Consider the following 22,711-nt stretch of genomic DNA (forward strand, 5'->3'; position numbering starts at 1 on the left):
GAGGCATATCAGAATGTAGTACTGTGCCAGCATCCCCAGCCTGCAGGGACATCAAAGGCACGGTGACACACCTAAGCTATCAGAGGCATATCAGAATGTCGTACTGTGCGAGCATTCAGAGCCTGCGGGGGCATCAGAGGCATGGTGACACACCTAAGCTATCAGAGGCATATCAGAATGTAGTACTGTGCCAGCATCCCCAGCCTGCGGGGCCATCAGTGGCACGGTGACACACCTAAGCTATCAGAGGCATATCAGAATGTCGTACTGTGCGAGCATTCAGAGCCTGCGGGGGCATCAGAGGCACGGTGACACACCTAAGCTATCAGAGGCATATCAGAATGTAGTACTATGCCAGCATCCCCAGCCTGCAGGGACATCAAAGGCACGGTGACACACCTAAGCTATCAGAGGCATATCAGAATGTCGTACTGTGCGAGCATTCAGAGCCTGCGGGGGCATCAGAGGCATGGTGACACACCTAAGCTATCAGAGGCATATCAGAATGTAGGACTGTGCCAGCATCCCCAGCCTGCGGGGCCATCAAAGGCACGGTGACACACCTAAGCTATCAGAGGCATATCAGAATGTCGTACTGTGCGAGCATTCAGAGCCTGCGGGGGCATCAGAGGCATGGTGACACACCTAAGCTATCAGAGGCATATCAGAATGTAGGACTGTGCCAGCATCCCCAGCCTGCGGGGCCATCAGTGGCACAGTGACACACCTAGGCTATCAGAGGCATATCAGAATGTCGTACTGTGCCAGCATTCGGAGCCTGCGGGGGCATCAGAGGCACAGTGACACACCTAAGCTATCAGAGGCATGTCAGAATGTCGTACTGTGCCTGCATTCGGAGCCTGCAGGGACATCAGAGGCACGGTGACCCACCTAAGCTATCAGAGGCATGTCGAAATGTTGTACTGTGCCTGCATTGGGAGCCTGCGGGGGCATCAGAGGCACGGCGACCCACCTAAGCTATCAGAGGCACATCAGAATGTAGTACTGTGCCAGCATCCCCAGCCTGCAGGGACCTCAGAGGCACGGCGACCCACCTAAGCTATCAGAGGCATATCAGAATGTAGTACTGTGCCAGCATCCCCAGCCTGCAGGGTCATCAGAGGCACAGCGACCCACCTAAGCTATCAGAGGCATATCAGAATGTCGTACTGTGCCCACATTCGGAGCCTGTAGGGACATCAGAGGCACACAATTTCATACTGTGCCAGCATCCCCAGCCTGCAGGGACATCAGAGGCACGGTGACCGACCTAAGCTATCAGAGGCATATCAGAATGTCGTACTGTGCCAGCATCCCCAGCCTGCAGGGACATCAGAGGCACGGTGACCCACCTAAGCTATCAGAGGCATATCAGAATGTCCTACTGTGCAGGTATCCCCAGCCTGCAGGGATAACAGAGGCACAGTGACCAACCTAAGCTATCGGAGGCATATCAGAATGTCGTACTGTGCCTGCATTCGAAGCCTGCAGGGACATCAGAGGCACCGCGACCCACCTAAGCTATCAAAGGCATATCAGAATGTCATACTGTGCCAGCATTCGGAGCCTGCAGGGACATCAGAGGCACATCAGAATGTAGTACTGTGCCAGCATCCCCAGCCTGCAGGGACCTCAGAGGCACGGCGACCCACCTAAGCTATCAGAGGCATATCAGAATGTAGTACTGTGCCAGCATCCCCAGCCTGCAGGGACATCAAAGGCACGGTGACACACCTAAGCTATCAGAGGCATATCAGAATGTCGTACTGTGCGAGCATTCAGAGCCTGCGGGGGCATCAGAGGCATGGTGACACACCTAAGCTATCAGAGGCATATCAGAATGTAGTACTGTGCGAGCATTCAGAGCCTGCGGGGGCATCAGAGGCACGGTGACACACCTAAGCTATCAGAGGCATATCAGAATGTAGTACTATGCCAGCATCCCCAGCCTGCAGGGACATCAAAGGCACGGTGACACACCTAAGCTATCAGAGGCATATCAGAATGTCGTACTGTGCGAGCATTCAGAGCCTGCGGGGGCATCAGAGGCATGGTGACACACCTAAGCTATCAGAGGCATATCAGAATGTAGGACTGTGCCAGCATCCCCAGCCTGCGGGGCCATCAGTGGCACAGTGACACACCTAGGCTATCAGAGGCATATCAGAATGTCGTACTGTGCGAGCATTCAGAGCCTGCGGGAGCATCAGAGGCACGGTGACACACCTAAGCTATCAGAGGCATATCAGAATGTCGTACTGTGCCAGCATTCGGAGCCTGCGGGGGCATCAGAGGCACAGTGACACACCTAAGCTATCAGAGGCATGTCAGAATGTCGTACTGTGCCTGCATTCGGAGCCTGCAGGGACATCAGAGGCACGGTGACCCACCTAAGCTATCAGAGGCATGTCGAAATGTTGTACTGTGCCTGCATTGGGAGCCTGCGGGGGCATCAGAGGCACGGCGACCCACCTAAGCTATCAGAGGCATATCAGAATGTCGTACTGTGCCTGCATTCGGAGCCTGCAGGGACATCAGAGGCACCTCGACCCACCTAAGCTATCAAAGGCATATCAGAATGTCATACTGTGCCAGCATTCGGAGCCTGCAGGGACATCAGAGGCACATCAGAATGTAGTACTGTGCCAGCATCCCCAGCCTGCAGGGACCTCAGAGGCACGGCGACCCACCTAAGCTATCAGAGGCATATCAGAATGTAGTACTGTGCCAGCATCCCCAGCCTGCAGGGACATCAAAGGCACGGTGACACACCTAAGCTATCAAAGGCATATCAGAATGTCGTACTGTGCGAGCTTTCAGAGCCTGCGGGGGCATCAGAGGCATGGTGACACACCTAAGCTATCAGAGGCATATCAGAATGTCGTACTGTGCCAGCATCCCCAGCCTGCAGGGACATCAGAGGCACGGTGACCCACCTAAGCTATCAGAGGCATTTCAGAATGTCCTACTGTGCCAGTATCCCCAGCCTGCAGGGACATCAGAGGCACAGTGACCCACCTAAGCTATCAGAGGCATATCAGAATGTCGTACTGTGCCTGCATTCGGAGCCTGCAGGGACATCAGAGGCACCGCGACCCATCTAAGCTATCAAAGGCATATCAGAATGTCATACTGTGCCAGCATTCGGAGCCTGCAGGGACATCAGAGGCACCGCGACCCACCTAAGCTATCAAAGGCATATCAGAATGTCGTACTGTGCCTGCATTCGGAGCCTGCAGGGACATCAGAGGCACATCAGAATGTAGTACTGTGCCAGCATCCCCAGCCTGCAGGGACCTCAGAGGCACGGCGACCCACCTAAGCTATCAGAGGCATATCAGAATGTAGTACTATGCCAGCATCCCCAGCCTGCAGGGACATCAAAGGCACGGTGACACACCTAAGCTATCAGAGGCATATCAGAATGTCGTACTGTGCGAGCATTCAGAGCCTGCGGGGGCATCAGAGGCATGGTGACACACCTAAACTATCAGAGGCATATCAGAATGTAGGACTGTGCCAGCATCCCCAGCCTGCGGGGCCATCAGTGGCACAGTGACACACCTAGGCTATCAGAGGCATATCAGAATGTCGTACTGTGCGAGCATTCAGAGCCTGCGGGAGCATCAGAGGCACGTTGACACACCTAAGCTATCAGAGGCATATCAGAATGTCGTACTGTGCCAGCATTCGGAGCCTGCGGGGGCATCAGAGGCACAGTGACACACCTAAGCTATCAGAGGCATGTCAGAATGTCGTACTGTGCCTGCATTCGGAGCCTGCAGGGACATCAGAGGCACGGTGACCCACCTAAGCTATCAGAGGCATGTCGAAATGTTGTACTGTGCCTGCATTGGGAGCCTGCGGGGGCATCAGAGGCACGGCGACCCACCTAAGCTATCAGAGGCACATCAGAATGTAGTACTGTGCCAGCATCCCCAGCCTGCAGGGACCTCAGAGGCACGGCGACCCACCTAAGCTATCAGAGGCATATCAGAATGTAGTACTGTGCCAGCATCCCCAGCCTGCAGGGTCATCAGAGGCACAGCGACCCACCTAAGCTATCAGAGGCATATCAGAATGTCGTACTGTGCCCACATTCGGAGCCTGTAGGGACATCAGAGGCACAGAATTTCATACTGTGCCAGCATCCCCAGCCTGCAGGGACATCAGAGGCACGGTGACCGACCTAAGCTATCAGAGGCATATCAGAATGTCGTACTGTGCCAGCATCCCCAGCCTGCAGGGACATCAGAGGCACGGTGACCCACCTAAGCTATCAGAGGCATATCAGAATGTCCTACTGTGCAGGTATCCCCAGCCTGCAGGGATAACAGAAGCACAGTGACCAACCTAAGCTATCGGAGGCATATCAGAATGTCGTACTGTGCCTGCATTCGGAGCCTGCAGGGACATCAGAGGCACCGCGACCCACCTAAACTATCAAAGGCATATCAGAATGTCATACTGTGCCAGCATTCGGAGCCTGCAGGGACATCAGAGGCACATCAGAATGTAGTACTGTGCCAGCATCCCCAGCCTGCAGGGACCTCAGAGGCACGGCGACCCACCTAAGCTATCAGAGGCATATCAGAATATAGTACTGTGCCAGCATTCCCAGCCTGCAGGGACATCAAAGGCACGGTGACACACCTAAGCTATCAGAGGCATATCAGAATGTCGTACTGTGCGAGCATTCAGAGCCTGCGGGGGCATCAGAGGCATGGTGACACACCTAAACTATCAGAGGCATATCAGAATGTAGGACTGTGCCAGCATCCCCAGCCTGCGGGGCCATCAGTGGCACAGTGACACACCTAGGCTATCAGAGGCATATCAGAATGTCGTACTGTGCGAGCATTCAGAGCCTGCGGGAGCATCAGAGGCACGTTGACACACCTAAGCTATCAGAGGCATATCAGAATGTCGTACTGTGCCAGCATTCGGAGCCTGCGGGGGCATCAGAGGCACAGTGACACACCTAAGCTATCAGAGGCATGTCAGAATGTCGTACTGTGCCTGCATTCGGAGCCTGCAGGGACATCAGAGGCACGGTGACCCACCTAAGCTATCAGAGGCATGTCGAAATGTTGTACTGTGCCTGCATTGGGAGCCTGCGGGGGCATCAGAGGCACGGCGACCCACCTAAGCTATCAGAGGCACATCAGAATGTAGTACTGTGCCAGCATCCCCAGCCTGCAGGGACCTCAGAGGCACGGCGACCCACCTAAGCTATCAGAGGCATATCAGAATGTAGTACTGTGCCAGCATCCCCAGCCTGCAGGGTCATCAGAGGCACAGCGACCCACCTAAGCTATCAGAGGCATATCAGAATGTCGTACTGTGCCCACATTCGGAGCCTGTAGGGACATCAGAGGCACAGAATTTCATACTGTGCCAGCATCCCCAGCCTGCAGGGACATCAGAGGCACGGTGACCGACCTAAGCTATCAGAGGCATATCAGAATGTCGTACTGTGCCAGCATCCCCAGCCTGCAGGGACATCAGAGGCACGGTGACCCACCTAAGCTATCAGAGGCATATCAGAATGTCCTACTGTGCAGGTATCCCCAGCCTGCAGGGATAACAGAAGCACAGTGACCAACCTAAGCTATCGGAGGCATATCAGAATGTCGTACTGTGCCTGCATTCGGAGCCTGCAGGGACATCAGAGGCACCGCGACCCACCTAAACTATCAAAGGCATATCAGAATGTCATACTGTGCCAGCATTCGGAGCCTGCAGGGACATCAGAGGCACATCAGAATGTAGTACTGTGCCAGCATCCCCAGCCTGCAGGGACCTCAGAGGCACGGCGACCCACCTAAGCTATCAGAGGCATATCAGAATATAGTACTGTGCCAGCATTCCCAGCCTGCAGGGACATCAAAGGCACGGTGACACACCTAAGCTATCAGAGGCATATCAGAATGTCGTACTGTGCGAGCATTCAGAGCCTGCGGGGGCATCAGAGGCATGGTGACACACCTAAGCTATCAGAGGCATATCAGAATGTAGTACTGTGCCAGCATCCCCAGCCTGCGGGGCCATCAGTGGCACGGTGACACACCTAAGCTATCAGAGGCATATCAGAATGTCGTACTGTGCGAGCATTCAGAGCCTGCGGGGGCATCAGAGGCACGGTGACACACCTAAGCTATCAGAGGCATATCAGAATGTAGTACTATGCCAGCATCCCCAGCCTGCAGGGACATCAAAGGCACGGTGACACACCTAAGCTATCAGAGGCATATCAGAATGTCGTACTGTGCGAGCATTCAGAGCCTGCGGGGGCATCAGAGGCATGGTCACACACCTAAGCTATCAGAGGCATATCAGAATGTAGGACTGTGCCAGCATCCCCAGCCTGCGGGGCCATCAGTGGCACAGTGACACACCTAGGCTATCAGAGGCATATCAGAATGTCGTACTGTGCGAGCATTCAGAGCCTGCGGGAGCATCAGAGGCACGGTGACACACCTAAGCTATCAGAGGCATATCAGAATGTCGTACTGTGCCAGCATTCGGAGCCTGCGGGGGCATCAGAGGCACAGTGACACACCTAAGCTATCAGAGGCATGTCAGAATGTCATACTGTGCCTGCATTCGGAGCCTGCAGGGACATCAGAGGCACGGTGACCCACCTAAGCTATCAGAGGCATGTCGAAATGTTGTACTGTGCCTGCATTGGGAGCCTGCGGGGGCATCAGAGGCACGGCGACCCACCTAAGCTATCAGAGGCACATCAGAATGTAGTACTGTGCCAGCATCCCCAGCCTGCAGGGACCTCAGAGGCACGGCGACCCACCTAAGCTATCAGAGGCATATCAGAATGTAGTACTGTGCCAGCATCCCCAGCCTGCAGGGTCATCAGAGGCACAGCGACCCACCCAAGCTATCAGAGGCATATCAGAATGTCGTACTGTGCCCACATTCGGAGCCTGTAGGGACATCAGAGGCACAGAATTTCATACTGTGCCAGCATCCCCAGCCTGCAGGGACATCAGAGGCACGGTGACCGACCTAAGCTATCAGAGGCATATCAGAATGTCGTACTGTGCCAGCATCCCCAGCCTGCAGGGACATCAGAGGCACGGTGACCCACCTAAGCTATCAGAGGCATATCAGAATGTCCTACTGTGCAGGTATCCCCAGCCTGCAGGGATAACAGAGGCACAGTGACCAACCTAAGCTATCGGAGGCATATCAGAATGTCGTACTGTGCCTGCATTCGGAGCCTGCAGGGACATCAGAGTCACCGCGACCCACCTAAGCTATCAAAGGCATATCAGAATGTCATACTGTGCCAGCATTCGGAGCCTGCAGGGACATCAGAGGCACATCAGAATGTAGTACTGTGCCAGCATCCCCAGCCTGCAGGGACCTCAGAGGCACGGCGACCCACCTAAGCTATCAGAGGCATATCAGAATGTAGTACTGTGCCAGCATCCCCAGCCTGCAGGGACATCAAAGGCACGGTGACACACCTAAGCTATCAGAGGCATATCAGAATGTCGTACTGTGCGAGCATTCAGAGCCTGCGGGGGCATCAGAGGCATGGTGACACACCTAAGCTATCAGAGGCATATCAGAATGTAGTACTGTGTCAGCATCCCCAGCCTGCGGGGCCATCAGTGGCACGGTGACACACCTAAGCTATCAGAGGCATATCAGAATGTCATACTGTGCGAGCATTCAGAGCCTGCGGGGGCATCAGAGGCACGGTGACACACCTAAGCTATCAGAGGCATATCAGAATGTCGTACTGTGCCAGCATTCGGAGCCTGCGGGGGCATCAGAGGCACGGTGATACACCTAAGCTATCAGAGGCATATCAGAATGTCGTACTGTGCCAGCATTCGGAGCCTGCGGGGGCATCAGAGGCACAGTGACACACCTAAGCTATCAGAGGCATGTCAGAATGTCGTACTGTGCCTGCATTCGGAGCCTGCAGGGACATCAGAGGCACGGTGACCCACCTAAGCTATCAGAGGCATGTTGAAATGTTGTACTGTGCCTGCATTGGGAGCCTGCGGGGGCATCAGAGGCACAGCGACCCACCTAAGCTATCAGAGGCATATCAGGATGTCGTACTGTGCCAGCATCCCCAGCCTGCAGGGACATCAGAGGCACTGTGACCCACTTAAGCTATCAGAGGTATCAGAATGTCGTACTTTGTGCCTGCATTCGGAGCCTGCGGGGGCATCAGAGGCATGGTGACCCACCTAAGCTATCAGAGGCATATCAGAATGTTGTACTGTACCTGCATTGGGAGCCTGTGGGGGCATCAAAGGTAAGGTGACACACCTAAGCTATCAGAGGCATCTCAGAATGTCATACTGTGCCAGCATCCCCAGCCTGCAGGGTCATCAGAGGCACAGCGACCCACCTAAGCTATCAGAGGCATATCAGAATGTCGTACTGTGCCCACATTCGGAGCCTGTAGGGACATCCGAGGCACAGCATGTCATACTGTGCCAGCATCCCCAGCCTGCAGGGACCTCAGAGGCACGGCGACCCACCTAAGCTATCAGAGGCATATCAGAATGTAGTACTGTGCCAGCATCCCCAGCCTGCAGGGACATCAAAGGCACGATGACACACCTAAGCTATCAGAGGCATATCAGAATGTCGTACTGTGCGAGCTTTCAGAGCCTGCGGGGGCATCAGAGGCATGGTGACACACCTAAGCTATCAGAGGCATATCAGAATGTCGTACTGTGCCAGCATCCCCAGCCTGCAGGGACATCAGAGGCACGGTGACCCACCTAAGCTATCAGAGGCATATCAGAATGTCCTACTGTGCCAGTATCCCCAGCCTGCAGGGACATCAGAGGCACAGTGACCCACCTAAGCTATCAGAGGCATATCAGAATGTCGTACTGTGCCTGCATTCGGAGCCTGCAGGGACATCAGAGGCACCGCGACCCATCTAAGCTATCAAAGGCATATCAGAATGTATACTGTGCCAGCATTCGGAGCCTGCAGGGACATCAGAGGCACCGCGACCCACCTAAGCTATCAAAGGCATATCAGAATGTCGTACTGTGCCTGCATTCAGAGCCTGCAGGGACATCAGAGGCACATCAGAATGTAGTACTGTGCCAGCATCCCCAGCCTGCAGGGACCTCAGAGGCACGGCGACCCACCTAAGCTATCAGAGGCATATCAGAATGTAGTACTATGCCAGCATCCCCAGCCTGCAGGGACATCAAAGGCACGGTGACACACCTAAGCTATCAGAGGCATATCAGAATGTCGTACTGTGCGAGCATTCAGAGCCTGCGGGGGCATCAGAGGCATGGTGACACACCTAAGCTATCAGAGGCATATCAGAATGTAGGACTGTGCCAGCATCCCCAGCCTGCGGGGCCATCAGTGGCACAGTGACACACCTAGGCTATCAGAGGCATATCAGAATGTCGTACTGTGCGAGCATTCAGAGCCTGCGGGAGCATCAGAGGCACGGTGACACACCTAAGCTATCAGAGGCATATCAGAATGTCGTACTGTGCCAGCATTCGGAGCCTGCGGGGGCATCAGAGGCACAGTGACACACCTAAGCTATCAGAGGCATGTCAGAATGTCGTACTGTGCCTGCATTCGGAGCCTGCAGGGACATCAGAGGCACGGTGACCCACCTAAGCTATCAGAGGCATGTCGAAATGTTGTACTGTTTCTGCATTGGGAGCCTGCGGGGGCATCAGAGGCACGGCGACCCACCAAAGCTATCAGAGGCACATCAGAATGTAGTACTGTGCCAGCATCCCCAGCCTGCAGGGACCTCAGAGGCACGGCGACCCACCTAAGCTATCAGAGGCATATCAGAATGTAGTACTGTGCCAGCATCCCCAGCCTGCAGGGTCATCAGAGGCACAGTGACCCACCTAAGCTATCAGAGGCATATCAGAATGTCGTACTGTGCCCACATTCGGAGCCTGTAGGGACATCAGAGGCACAGAATTTCATACTGTGCCAGCATCCCCAGCATGCAGGGACATCAGAGGCACGGTGACCGACCTAAGCTATCAGAGGCATATCAGAATGTCGTACTGTGCCAGCATCCCCAGCCTGCAGGGACATCAGAGGCACGATGACCCACCTAAGCTATCAGAGGCATATCAGAATGTCCTACTGTGCAGGTATCCCCAGCCTGCAGGGATAACAGAGGCACAGTGACCAACCTAAGCTATCGGAGGCATATCAGAATGTCGTACTGTGCCTGCATTCGGAGCCTGCAGGGACATCAGAGGCACCGCGACCCACCTAAGCTATCAAAGGCATATCAGAATGTCATACTGTGCCAGCATTCGGAGCCTGCAGGGACATCAGAGGCACATCAGAATGTAGTACTGTGCCAGCATCCCCAGCCTGCAGGGACCTCAGAGGCACGGCGACCCACCTAAGCTATCAGAGGCATATCAGAATGTAGTACTGTGCCAGCATCCCCAGCCTGCAGGGACATCAAAGGCACGGTGACACACCTAAGCTATCAGAGGCATATCAGAATGTCGTACTGTGCGAGCATTCAGAGCCTGCGGGGGCATCAGAGGCATGGTGACACACCTAAGCTATCAGAGGCATATCAGAATGTAGTACTGTGCCAGCATCCCCAGCCTGCGGGGCCATCAGTGGCACGGTGACACACCTAAGCTATCAGAGGCATATCAGAATGTCGTACTGTGCGAGCATTCAGAGCCTACGGGGGCATCAGAGGCACGGTGACACACCTAAGCTATCAGAGGCATATCAGAATGTAGTACTATGCCAGCATCCCCAGCCTGCAGGGACATCAAAGGCACGGTGACACACCTAAGCTATCAGAGGCATATCAGAATGTCGTACTGTGCGAGCATTCAGAGCCTGCGGGGGCATCAGAGGCATGGTGACACACCTAAGCTATCAGAGGCATATCAGAATGTAGGACTGTGCCAGCATCCCCAGCCTGCGGGGCCATCAGTGGCACAGTGACACACCTAGGCTATCAGAGGCATATCAGAATGTCGTACTGTGCGAGCATTCAGAGCCTGCGGGAGCATCAGAGGCACGGTGACACACCTAAGCTATCAGAGGCATATCAGAATGTCGTACTGTGCCAGCATTCGGAGCCTGCGGGGGCATCAGAGGCACAGTGACACACCTAAGCTATCAGAGGCATGTCAGAATGTCGTACTGTGCCTGCATTCGGAGCCTGCAGGGACACAAGAGGCACGGTGACCCACCTAAGCTATCAGAGGCATGTCGAAATGTTGTACTGTGCCTGCATTGGGAGCCTGCGGGGGCATCAGAGGCACGGCGACCCACCTAAGCTATCAGAGGCATATCAGAATGTCGTACTGTGCCTGCATTCGGAGCCTGCAGGGACATCAGAGGCACCGCGACCCACCTAAGCTATCAAAGGCATATCAGAATGTCATACTGTGCCAGCATTCGGAGCCTGCAGGGACATCAGAGGCACATCAGAATGTAGTACTGTGCCAGCATCCCCAGCCTGCAGGGACCTCAGAGGCACGGCGACCCACCTAAGCTATCAGAGGCATATCAGAATGTAGTACTGTGCCAGCATCCCCAGCCTGCAGGGACATCAAAGGCACGGTGACACACCTAAGCTATCAGAGGCATATCAGAATGTCGTACTGTGCGAGCTTTCAGAGCCTGCGGGGGCATCAGAGGCATGGTGACACACCTAAGCTATCAGAGGCATATCAGAATGTCGTACTGTGCCAGCATCCCCAGCCTGCAGGGACATCAGAGGCACGGTGACCCACCTAAGCTATCAGAGGCATATCAGAATGTCCTACTGTGCCAGTATCCCCAGCCTGCAGGGACATCAGAGGCACAGTGACCCACCTAAGCTATCAGAGGCATATCAGAATGTCGTACTGTGCCTGCATTCGGAGCCTGCAGGGACATCAGAGGCACCGCGACCCATCTAAGCTATCAAAGGCATATCAGAATGTCATACTGTGCCAGCATTCGGAGCCTGCAGGGACATCAGAGGCACCGCGACCCACCTAAGCTATCAAAGGCATATCAGAATGTCGTACTGTGCCTGCATTCGGAGCCTGCAGGGACATCAGAGGCACATCAGAATGTAGTACTGTGCCAGCATCCCCAGCCTGCAGGGACCTCAGAGGCACGGCGACCCACCTAAGCTATCAGAGGCATATCAGAATGTAGTACTATGCCAGCATCCCCAGCCTGCAGGGACATCAAAGGCACGGTGACACACCTAAGCTATCAGAGGCATATCAGAATGTCGTACTGTGCGAGCATTCAGAGCCTGCGGGGGCATCAGAGGCATGGTGACACACCTAAGCTATCAGAGGCATATCAGAATGTAGGACTGTGCCAGCATCCCCAGCCTGCGGGGCCATCAGTGGCACAGTGACACACCTAGGCTATCAGAGGCATCTCAGAATGTCGTACTGTGCGAGCATTCAGAGCCTGCGGGAGCATCAGAGGCACGGTGACACACCTAAGCTATCCGAGGCATATCAGAATGTCGTACTGTGCCAGCATTCGGAGCCTGCGGGGGCATCAGAGGCACAGTGACACACCTAAGCTATCAGAGGCATGTCAGAATGTCGTACTGTGCCTGCATTCGGAGCCTGCAGGGACATCAGAGGCACGGTGACCCACCTAAGCTATCAGAGGCATGTCGAAATGTTGTACTGTGCCTGCATTGGGAGCCTGCGGGGGCATCAGAGGCACGGCGACCCACCTAAGCTATCAGAGGCACATCAGAATGTAGTACTGTGCCAGCATCCCCAGCCTGCAGGGACCTCAGAGGCACGGCGACCCACCTAAGCTATCAGAGGCATATCAGAATGTAGTACTGTGCCAGCATCCCCAGCCTGCAGGGTCATCAGAGGCACAGCGACCCACCTAAGCTATCAGAGGCATATCAGAATGTCGTACTGTGCCCACATTCGGAGCCTGTAGGGACATCAGAGGCACAGAATTTCATACTGTGCCAGCATCCCCAGCCTGCAGGGACATCAGAGGCACGGTGACCGACCTAAGCTATCAGAGGCATATCAGAATGTCGTACTGTGCCAGCATCCCCAGCCTGCAGGGACATCAGAGGCACGGTGACCCACCTAAGCTATCAGAGGCATATCAGAATGTCCTACTGTGCAGGTATCCCCAGCCTGCAGGGATAACAGAAGCACAGTGACCAACCTAAGCTATCGGAGGCATATCAGAATGTCGTACTGTGCCTGCATTCGGAGCCTGCAGGGACATCAGAGGCACCGCGACCCACCTAAGCTATCAAAGGCATATCAGAATGTCATACTGTGCCAGCATTCGGAGCTTGCAGGGACATCAGAGGCACATCAGAATGTAGTACTGTGCCAGCATCCCCAGCATGCAGGGACCTCAGAGGCACGGCGACCCACCTAAGCTATCAGAGGCATATCAGAATGTAGTACTGTGCCAGCATCCCCAGCCTGCAGGGACATCAAAGGCACGGTGACACACCTAAGCTATCAGAGGCATATCAGAATGTCGTACTGTGCGAGCATTCAGAGCCTGCGGGGGCATCAGAGGCATGGTGACACACCTAAGCTATCAGAGGCATATCAGAATGTAGTACTGTGCCAGCATCCCCAGCCTGCGGGGCCATCAGTGGCACGGTGACACACCTAAGCTATCAGAGGCATATCAGAATGTCGTACTGTGCGAGCATTCAGAGCCTGCGGGGGCATCAGAGGCACGGTGACACACCTAAGCTATCAGAGGCATATCAGAATGTAGTACTATGCCAGCATCCCCAGCCTGCAGGGACATCAAAGGCACGGTGACACACCTAAGCTATCAGAGGCATATCAGAATGTCGTACTGTGCGAGCATTCAGAGCCTGCGGGGGCATCAGAGGCATGGTGACACACCTAAGCTATCAGAGGCATATCAGAATGTAGGACTGTGCCAGCATCCCCAGCCTGCGGGGCCATCAGTGGCACAGTGACACACCTAGGCTATCAGAGGCATATCAGAATGTCGTACTGTGCGAGCATTCAGAGCCTGCGGGAGCATCAGAGGCACGGTGACACACCTAAGCTATCAGAGGCATATCAGAATGTCGTACTGTGCCAGCATTCGGAGCCTGCGGGGGCATCAGAGGCACAGTGACACACCTAAGCTATCAGAGGCATGTCAGAATGTCGTACTGTGCCTGCATTCGGAGCCTGCAGGGACATCAGAGGCACGGTGACCCACCTAAGCTATCAGAGGCATGTCGAAATGTTGTACTGTGCCTGCATTGGGAGCCTGCGGGGGCATCAGAGGCACGGCGACCCACCTAAGCTATCAGAGGCACATCAGAATGTAGTACTGTGCCAGCATCCCCAGCCTGCAGGGACCTCAGAGGCACGGCGACCCACCTAAGCTATCAGAGGCATATCAGAATGTAGTACTGTGCCAGCATCCCCAGCCTGCAGGGTCATCAGAGGCACAGCGACCCACCTAAGCTATCAGAGGCATATCAGAATGTCGTACTGTGCCCACATTCGGAGCCTGTAGGGACATCAGAGGCACACAATTTCATACTGTGCCAGCATCCCCAGCCTGCAGGGACATCAGAGGCACGGTGACCGACCTAAGCTATCAGAGGCATATCAGAATGTCGTACTGTGCCAGCATCCCTAGCCTGCATGGACATCAGACGCACGGTGTCCCACCTAAGCTATCAGAGGCATATCAGAATGTCCTACTGTGCAGGTATCCCCAGCCTGCAGGGATAACAGAGGCACAGTGACCAACCTAAGCTATCGGAGGCATATCAGAATGTCGTACTGTGCCTGCATTCGGAGCCTGCAGGGACATCAGAGGCACCGCGACCCACCTAAGCTATCAAAGGCATATCAGAATGTCATACTGTGCCAGCATTCGGAGCCTGCAGGGACATCAGAGGCACATCAGAATGTAGTACTGTGCCAGCATCCCCAGCCTGCAGGGACCTCAGAGGCACGGCGACCCACCTAAGCTATCAGAGGCATATCAGAATGTAGTACTGTGCCAGCATCCCCAGCCTGCAGGGACATCAAAGGCACGGTGACACACCTAAGCTATCAGAGGCATATCAGAATGTCGTACTGTGCGAGCATTCAGAGCCTGCGGGGGCATCAGAGGCATGGTGACACACCTAAGCTATCAGAGGCATATCAGAATGTAGTACTGTGCCAGCATCCCCAGCCTGCGGGGCCATCAGTGGCACGGTGACACACCTAAGCTATCAGAGGCATATCAGAATGTCGTACTGTGCCAGCATTCGGAGCCTGCGGGGGCATCAGAGGCACAGTGACACACCTAAGCTATCAGAGGCATGTCAGAATGTCGTACTGTGCCTGCATTCGGAGCCTGCAGGGACATCAGAGGCACGGTGACCCACCTAAGCTATCAGAGGCATGTCGAAATGTTGTACTGTGCCTGCATTGGGAGCCTGCGGGGGCATCAGAGGCACAGCGACCCACCTAAGCTATCAGAGGCATATCAGGATGTCGTACTGTGCCAGCATCCCCAGCCTGCATGGACATCAGAGGCACGGTGACCCACTTAAGCTATCAGAGGTATCAGAATGTCATACTTTGTGCCTGCATTCGGAGCCTGCGGGGGCATCAGAGGCATGGTGACCCACCTAAGCTATCAGAGGCATATCAGAATGTTGTACTGTACCTGCATTGGGAGCCTGTGGGGGCATCAAAGGTAAGGTGACACACCTAAGCTATCAGAGGCATCTCAGAATGTCATACTGTGCCAGCATCCCCAGCCTGCAGGGTCATCAGAGGCACAGCGACCCACCTAAGCTATCAGAGGCATATCAGAATGTCGTACTGTGCCCACATTCGGAGCCTGTAGGGACATCCGAGGCACAGCATGTCATACTGTGCCAGCATCCCCAGCCTGCGGGGGCATCAGAGGCACGGCGACCCACCTAAGCTATCAGAGGCATATCAGGATGTCGTACTGTGCCAGCATCCCCAGCCTGCAGGGACATCAGAGGCACGGTCACCCACTTAAGCTATCAGAGGTATCAGAATGTCGTACTTTGTGCCTGCATTCGGAGCCTGCGGGGGCATCAGAGGCATGGTGACCCACCTAAGCTATCAGAGGCATATCAGAATGTTGTACTGTACCTGCATTGGGAGCCTGTGGGGGCATCAAAGGTACGGTGACACACCTAAGCTATCAGAGGCATATCAGAATGTCGTACTGTGCCAGCATCCCCAGCCTGCAGGGTCATCAGAGGCACAGCGACCCACCTAAGCTATCAGAGGCATTTCAGAATGTCGTACTGTGCCCACATTCAGAGCCTGTAGGGACATCAGAGGCACAGAAAGTCATACTGTGCCAGCATCCCCAGCCTGCAGGGATATCAGAAGCACGGTGACCCACCTAAGCTATCAGAGGCATATCAGAATGTCGTACTGTGCCTGCATTCGGACCCTGCGGGGGCATCAGAGGCACAGTGACCCACCTAAGCTATCAGAGGCATATCGGAATGTTGTACTGTACCTGCATTGGGAGCCTGTGGGGGCATCAAAGGTACGGTGACACACCTAAGCTATCAGAGGCATATCAGAATGTCGTACTGTGCCAGCATCCCCAGCCTGCAGGGTCATCAGAGGCACAGCGACCCACCTAAGCTATCAGAGGCATATCAGAATGTCGTACTGTGCCCACATTCGGAGCCTGTAGGGACATCAGAGGCACAGAATGTCATACTGTGCCAGCATGCCCAGCCTGCAGGATATCAGAAGCACGGTGACCCACCTAAGCTATCAGAGGCATATCAGAATGTTGTACTGTGACTGCATTCGGAGCCTGCAGGGACATCAGAGGCACAGTGACCCACCTAAACTATCAGAGGCATATCGGAATGTTGTACTGTGCCTGCATTGGGAGCTGGCGGGGGCATAAGAGGCACGGCGACCCACCTAAGCTATCAGAGGCATATCAGGATGTCGTACTGTGCCAGCATCCCCAGCCTGCAGGGTCATCAGAGGCACAGCGACCCACCTAAGCTATCAGAGGCATATCATAATGTCGTACTGTGCCCACATTCGGAGCCTGTAGGGACATCAGAGACACAGAATGTCATACTGTGCCAGCATCCCCAGCCTGCAGGGACATCAGAGGCACGGTGACCCACCTAAGCTATCAGAGGCATATCAGAATGTCGTACTGTGCCAGCATCCCCAGCCTGCAGGGACATCAGAGGCACGGTGACCCACCTAAGCTATCAGAGGCATATCAGAATGTCCTACTTTGCCGGTATCCCCAGCCTGCAGGGACATCAGAGGCACGGTGACCCACCTAAGCTATCAGAGGCATATCAGAATGTCGTATTGTGCCAGTTTCCCGAGCCTGCAGGGACATCAGAGGCACGGTGACCCACCTAAGCTATCGGAGGCATATCAGAATGTCGTACTGTGCCTGCATTCGGAGCCTGCAGGGACCTCAGAGGCACGGCGACCCACCTAAGCTATCAGAGGCATATCAGAATGTAGTACTGTGCCAGCATCCCCAGCCTGCAGGGTCATCAGAGGCACAGCGACCCACCTAAGCTATCAGAGGCATATCAGAATGTCGTACTGTGCCCACATTCGGAGCCTGTAGGGACATCAGAGGCACAGAATTTCATACTGTGCCAGCATCCCCAGCCTGCAGGGACATCAGAGGCACGGTGACCCACCTAAGCTATCAGAGGCATATCAGAATGTCGTACTGTGCCAGCATCCCCAGCCTGCAGGGACATCAGAGGCACGGTGACCCACCTAAGCTATCAGAGGCATATCAGAATGTCCTACTGTGCCAGTATCCCCAGCCTGCAGGGACATCAGAGGCACAGTGACCCACCTAAGCTATGGGAGGCATATCAGAATGTCGTACTGTGTCTGCATTCGGAGCCTGCAGGGACATCAGAGGCCCCGCGACCCATCTAAGCTATCAAAGGCATATCAGAATGTCATACTGTGCCAGCATTCGGAGCCTGCAGGGACATCAGAGGCACATCAGAATGTAGTACTGTGCCAGCATCCCCAGCCTGCAGGGACCTCAGAGGCACGGCGACCCACCTAAGCTATCAGAGGCATATCAGAATGTAGTACTGTGCCAGCATCCCCAGCCTGCAGGGACATCAAAGGCACGGTGACACACCTAAGCTATCAGAGGCATATCAGAATGTCGTACTGTGCGAGCATTCAGAGCCTGCGGGGGCATCAGAGGCATGGTGACACACCTAAGCTATCAGAGGCATATCAGAATGTAGTACTGTGCCAGCATCCCCAGCCTGCGGGGCCATCAGTGGCACGGTGACACACCTAAGCTATCAGAGGCATATCAGAATGTCGTACTGTGCGAGCATTCAGAGCCTGCGGGGGCATCAGAGGCACGGTGACACACCTAAGCTATCAGAGGCATATCAGAATGTCGTACTGTGCCAGCATTCGGAGCCTGCGGGGGCATCAGAGGCACGGTGACACACCTAAGCTATCAGAGGCATATCAGAATGTCGTACTGTGCCAGCATTCGGAGCCTGCGGGGGCATCAGAAGCACAGTGACACACCTAAGCTATCAGAGGCATGTCAGAATGTCGTACTGTGCCTGCATTCGGAGCCTGCAGGGACATCAGAGGCACAGTGACCCACCTGAGCTATCAGAGGCATGTCGAAATGTTGTACTGTGCCTGCATTGGGAGCCTGCGGGGGCATCAGAGGCACAGCGACCCACCTAAGCTATCAGAGGCATATCAGGATGTCGTACTGTGCCAGCATCCCCAGCCTGCAGGGACATCAGAGGCACGGTGACCCACTTAATCTATCAGAGGTATCAGAATGTCGTACTTTGTGCCTGCATTCGGAGCCTGCGGGGGCATCAGAGGCATGGTGACCCACCTAAGCTATCAGAGGCATATCAGAATGTTGTACTGTACCTGCATTGGGAGCCTGTGGGGGCATCAAAGGTAACGTGACACACCTAAGCTATCAGAGGCATCTCAGAATGTCATACTGTGCCAGCATCCCCAGCCTGCAGGGTCATCAGAGGCACAGCGACCCACCTAAGCTATCAGAGGCATATCAGAATGTCGTACTGTGCCCACATTCGGAGCCTGTAGGGACATCCGAGGCACAGCATGTCATACTGTGCCAGCATCCCCAGCCTGCAGGGACATCAGAGGCACGGTGACCCACCTAAGCTATCAGAGGCATATCAGAATGTCGTTCTGTGCTAGCATCCCCAGCCTGCAAGGACATCAGAGGCACGGTGAACCACCTAAGCTATCAGAGGCATATCAGAATGTCCTACTGTGCCGGTATCCCCAGCCTGCAGGGACATCAGAGCCACGGTGACCCACCTAAGCTATCAGAGGCATATCAGAATGTCGTACTGTGCCAGCATCCCCAGCCTGCAGGGACATCAGAGGCACGGTGACCCACCTAAGCTATCAGAGGCATATCAGAATGTCCTACTGTGCCAGTATCCCCAGCCTGCAGGGACAACAGAGGCACAGTGACCAACCTAAGCTATCGGAGGCATATCAGAATGTCGTACTGTGCCTGTATTCGGAGCCTGCAGGGACATCAGGGGCACCGCGACCCACCTAAGCTATCAAAGGCATATCAGAATGTCATACTGTGCCAGCATTCGGAGCCTGCAGGGACATCAGAGGCACATCAGAATGTAGTACTGTGCCAGCATCCCCAGCCTGCAGGGACCTCAGAGGCACGGCGACCCACCTAAGCTATCAGAGGCATATCAGAATGTAGTACTACGCCAGCATCCCCAGCCTGCAGGGACATCAAAGGCACGGTGACACACCTAAACTATCAGAGGCATATCAGAATGTCGTACTGTGCGAGCATTCAGAGCCTGCGGGGGCATCAGAGGCATGGTGACACACCTAAGCTATAAGTGGCATATCAGAATGTAGTACTGTGCAGGCATCCCCAGCCTGCGGGGCCATCAGTGGCACGGTGACACACCTAAGCTATCAGAGGCATATCAGAATGTCGTACTGTGCGAGCATTCAGAGCCTGCGGGGGCATCAGAGGCACGGTGACACACCTAGGCTATCAGAGGCATATCAGAATGTCGTACTGTGCCAGCATTCGGAGCCTGCGGGGGCATCAGAGGCACGGTGACACACCTAAGCTATCAGAGGCATATCAGAATGTCGTACTGTGCCAGCATTCGGAGCCTGCGGGGGCATCAGAGGCACAGTGACACACCTAAGCTATCAGAGGCATGTCAGAATGTCGTACTGTGCCTGCATTCGGAGCCTGCAGGGACATCAGAGGCACGGTGACCCACCTAAGCTATCAGAGGCATGTCGAAATGTTGTACTGTGCCTGCATTTGGAGCCTGCGGGGGCATCAGAGGCACAGCGACCCACCTAAGCTATCAGAGGCATATCAGGATGTCGTACTGTGCCAGCATCCCCAGCCTGCAGGGGCATCAGAGGCACGGTGACACACCTAAGCTATCAGAGGCATATCAGAATGTCGTACTGTGCCAGCATTCGGAGCCTGCAGGGGCATCAGAGGCACAGTGACACACCTAAGCTATCAGAGGCATGTCAGAATGTCGTACTGTGCCTGCGTTCGGAGCCTGCAGGGACATCAGAGGCACGGTGACCCACCTAAGCTATCAGAGGCATGTCGAAATGTTGTACTGTGCCTGCATTTGGAGCCTGCGGGGGCATCAGAGGCACAGCGACCCACCTAAGCTATCAGAGGCATATCAGGATGTCGTACTGTGCCAGCATCCCCAGCCTGCAGGGGCATCAGAGGCACAGCGACCCACCTAAGCTATCAGAGGCATATCAGAATGTCGTACTGTGCCCACATTCGGAGCCTGTAGGGACATCAGAGGCACAGAATGTCATACTGTGCCAGCATCCCCAGCCTGCAGGGACATCAGAGGCACGGTGACCCACCTAAGCTATCAGAGGCATATCAGAATGTCGTACTGTGCCAGCATCCCCAGCCTGCAGGGACATCAGAGGCACGGTGACCCACCTAAGCTATCAGAGGCATATCAGAATGTCCTACTGTGCCGGTATCCCCAGCCTGCAGGGACATCAGAGGCACGGTGACCCACCTAAGCTATCAGAGGCATATCAGAATGTCGTATTGTGCCAGTTTCCCGAGCCTGCAGGGACATCAGAGGCACGGTGACCCACCTAAGCTATCGGAGGCATATCAGAATGTCGTACTGTGCCTGCATTCGGAGCCTGCAGGGACCTCAGAGGCACGGCGACCCACCTAAACTATCAGAGGCATATCAGAATGTAGTAATGTGCCAGCATCCCCAGCCTGCAGGGTCATCAGAGGCACAGCGACCCACCTAAGCTATCAGAGGCATATCAGAATGTCGTACTGTGCCCACATTCGGAGCCTGTAGGGACATCAGAGGCACAGAATTTCATACTGTGCCAGCATCCCCAGCCTGCAGGGACATCAGAGGCACGGTGACCCACCTAAGCTATCAGAGGCATATCAGAATGTCGTACTGTGCCAGCATCCCCAGCCTGCAGGGACATCAGAGGCACGGTGACCCACCTAAGCTATCAGAGGCATATCAGAATGTCCTACTGTGCCAGTATCCCCAGCCTGCAGGGACATCAGAGGCACAGTGACCCACCTAAGCTATGGGAGGCATATCAGAATGTCGTACTGTGTCTGCATTCGGAGCCTGCAGGGACATCAGAGGCACCGCGACCCATCTAAGCTATCAAAGGCATATCAGAATGTCATACTGTGCCAGCATTCGGAGCCTGCAGGGACATCAGAGGCACCGCGACCCACCTAAGCTATCAAAGGCATATCAGAATGTCGTACTGTGCCTGCATTCGGAGCCTGCAGGGACATCAGAGGAACATCAGAATGTAGTACTGTGCCAGCATCCCCAGCCTGCAGGGACCTCAGAGGCACGGCGACCCACCTAAGCTATTAGAGGCATATCAGAATGTAGTACTATGCCAGCATCCCCAGCCTGCAGGGACATCAAAGGCACGGTGACACACCTAAGCTATCAGAGGCATATCAGAATGTCGTACTGTGCGAGCATTCAGAGCCTGCGGGGGCATCAGAGGCATGGTGACACACCTAAGCTATCAGAGGCATATCAGAATGTAGGACTGTGCCAGCATCCCCAGCCTGCGGGGCCATCAGTGGCACAGTGACACACCTAGGCTATAAGAGGCATATCAGAATGTCGTACTGTGCGAGCATTCAGAGCCTGCGGGAGCATCAGAGGCACGGTGACACACCTAAGCTATCAGAGGCATGTCAGAATGTCGTACTGTGCCTGCATTCGGAGCCTGCAGGGACATCAGAGGCACGGTGACCCACCTAAGCTATCAGAGGCATGTCGAAATGTTATACTGTGCCTGCATTGGGAGCCTGCGGGGGCATCAGAGGCACGGCGACCCACCTAAGCTATCAGAGGCACATCAGAATGTAGTACTGTGCCAGCATCCCCAGCCTGCAGGGACCTCAGAGGCACGGCGACCCACCTAAGCTATCAGAGGCATATCAGAATGTAGTACTGTGCCAGCATCCCCAGCCTGCAGGGTCATCAGAGGCACAGCGACCCACCTAAGCTATCAGAGGCATATCAGAATGTCGTACTGTGCCCACATTCGGAGCCTGTAGGGACATCAGAGGCACAGAATTTCATACTGTGCCAGCATCCCCAGCCTGC

Source organism: Ambystoma mexicanum, chromosome 9, assembly GCF_040938575.1.
Source record: "Ambystoma mexicanum isolate Mex_15411 chromosome 9, UKY_AmexF1_1, whole genome shotgun sequence".
Taxonomy (NCBI): domain Eukaryota; kingdom Metazoa; phylum Chordata; class Amphibia; order Caudata; family Ambystomatidae; genus Ambystoma; species Ambystoma mexicanum.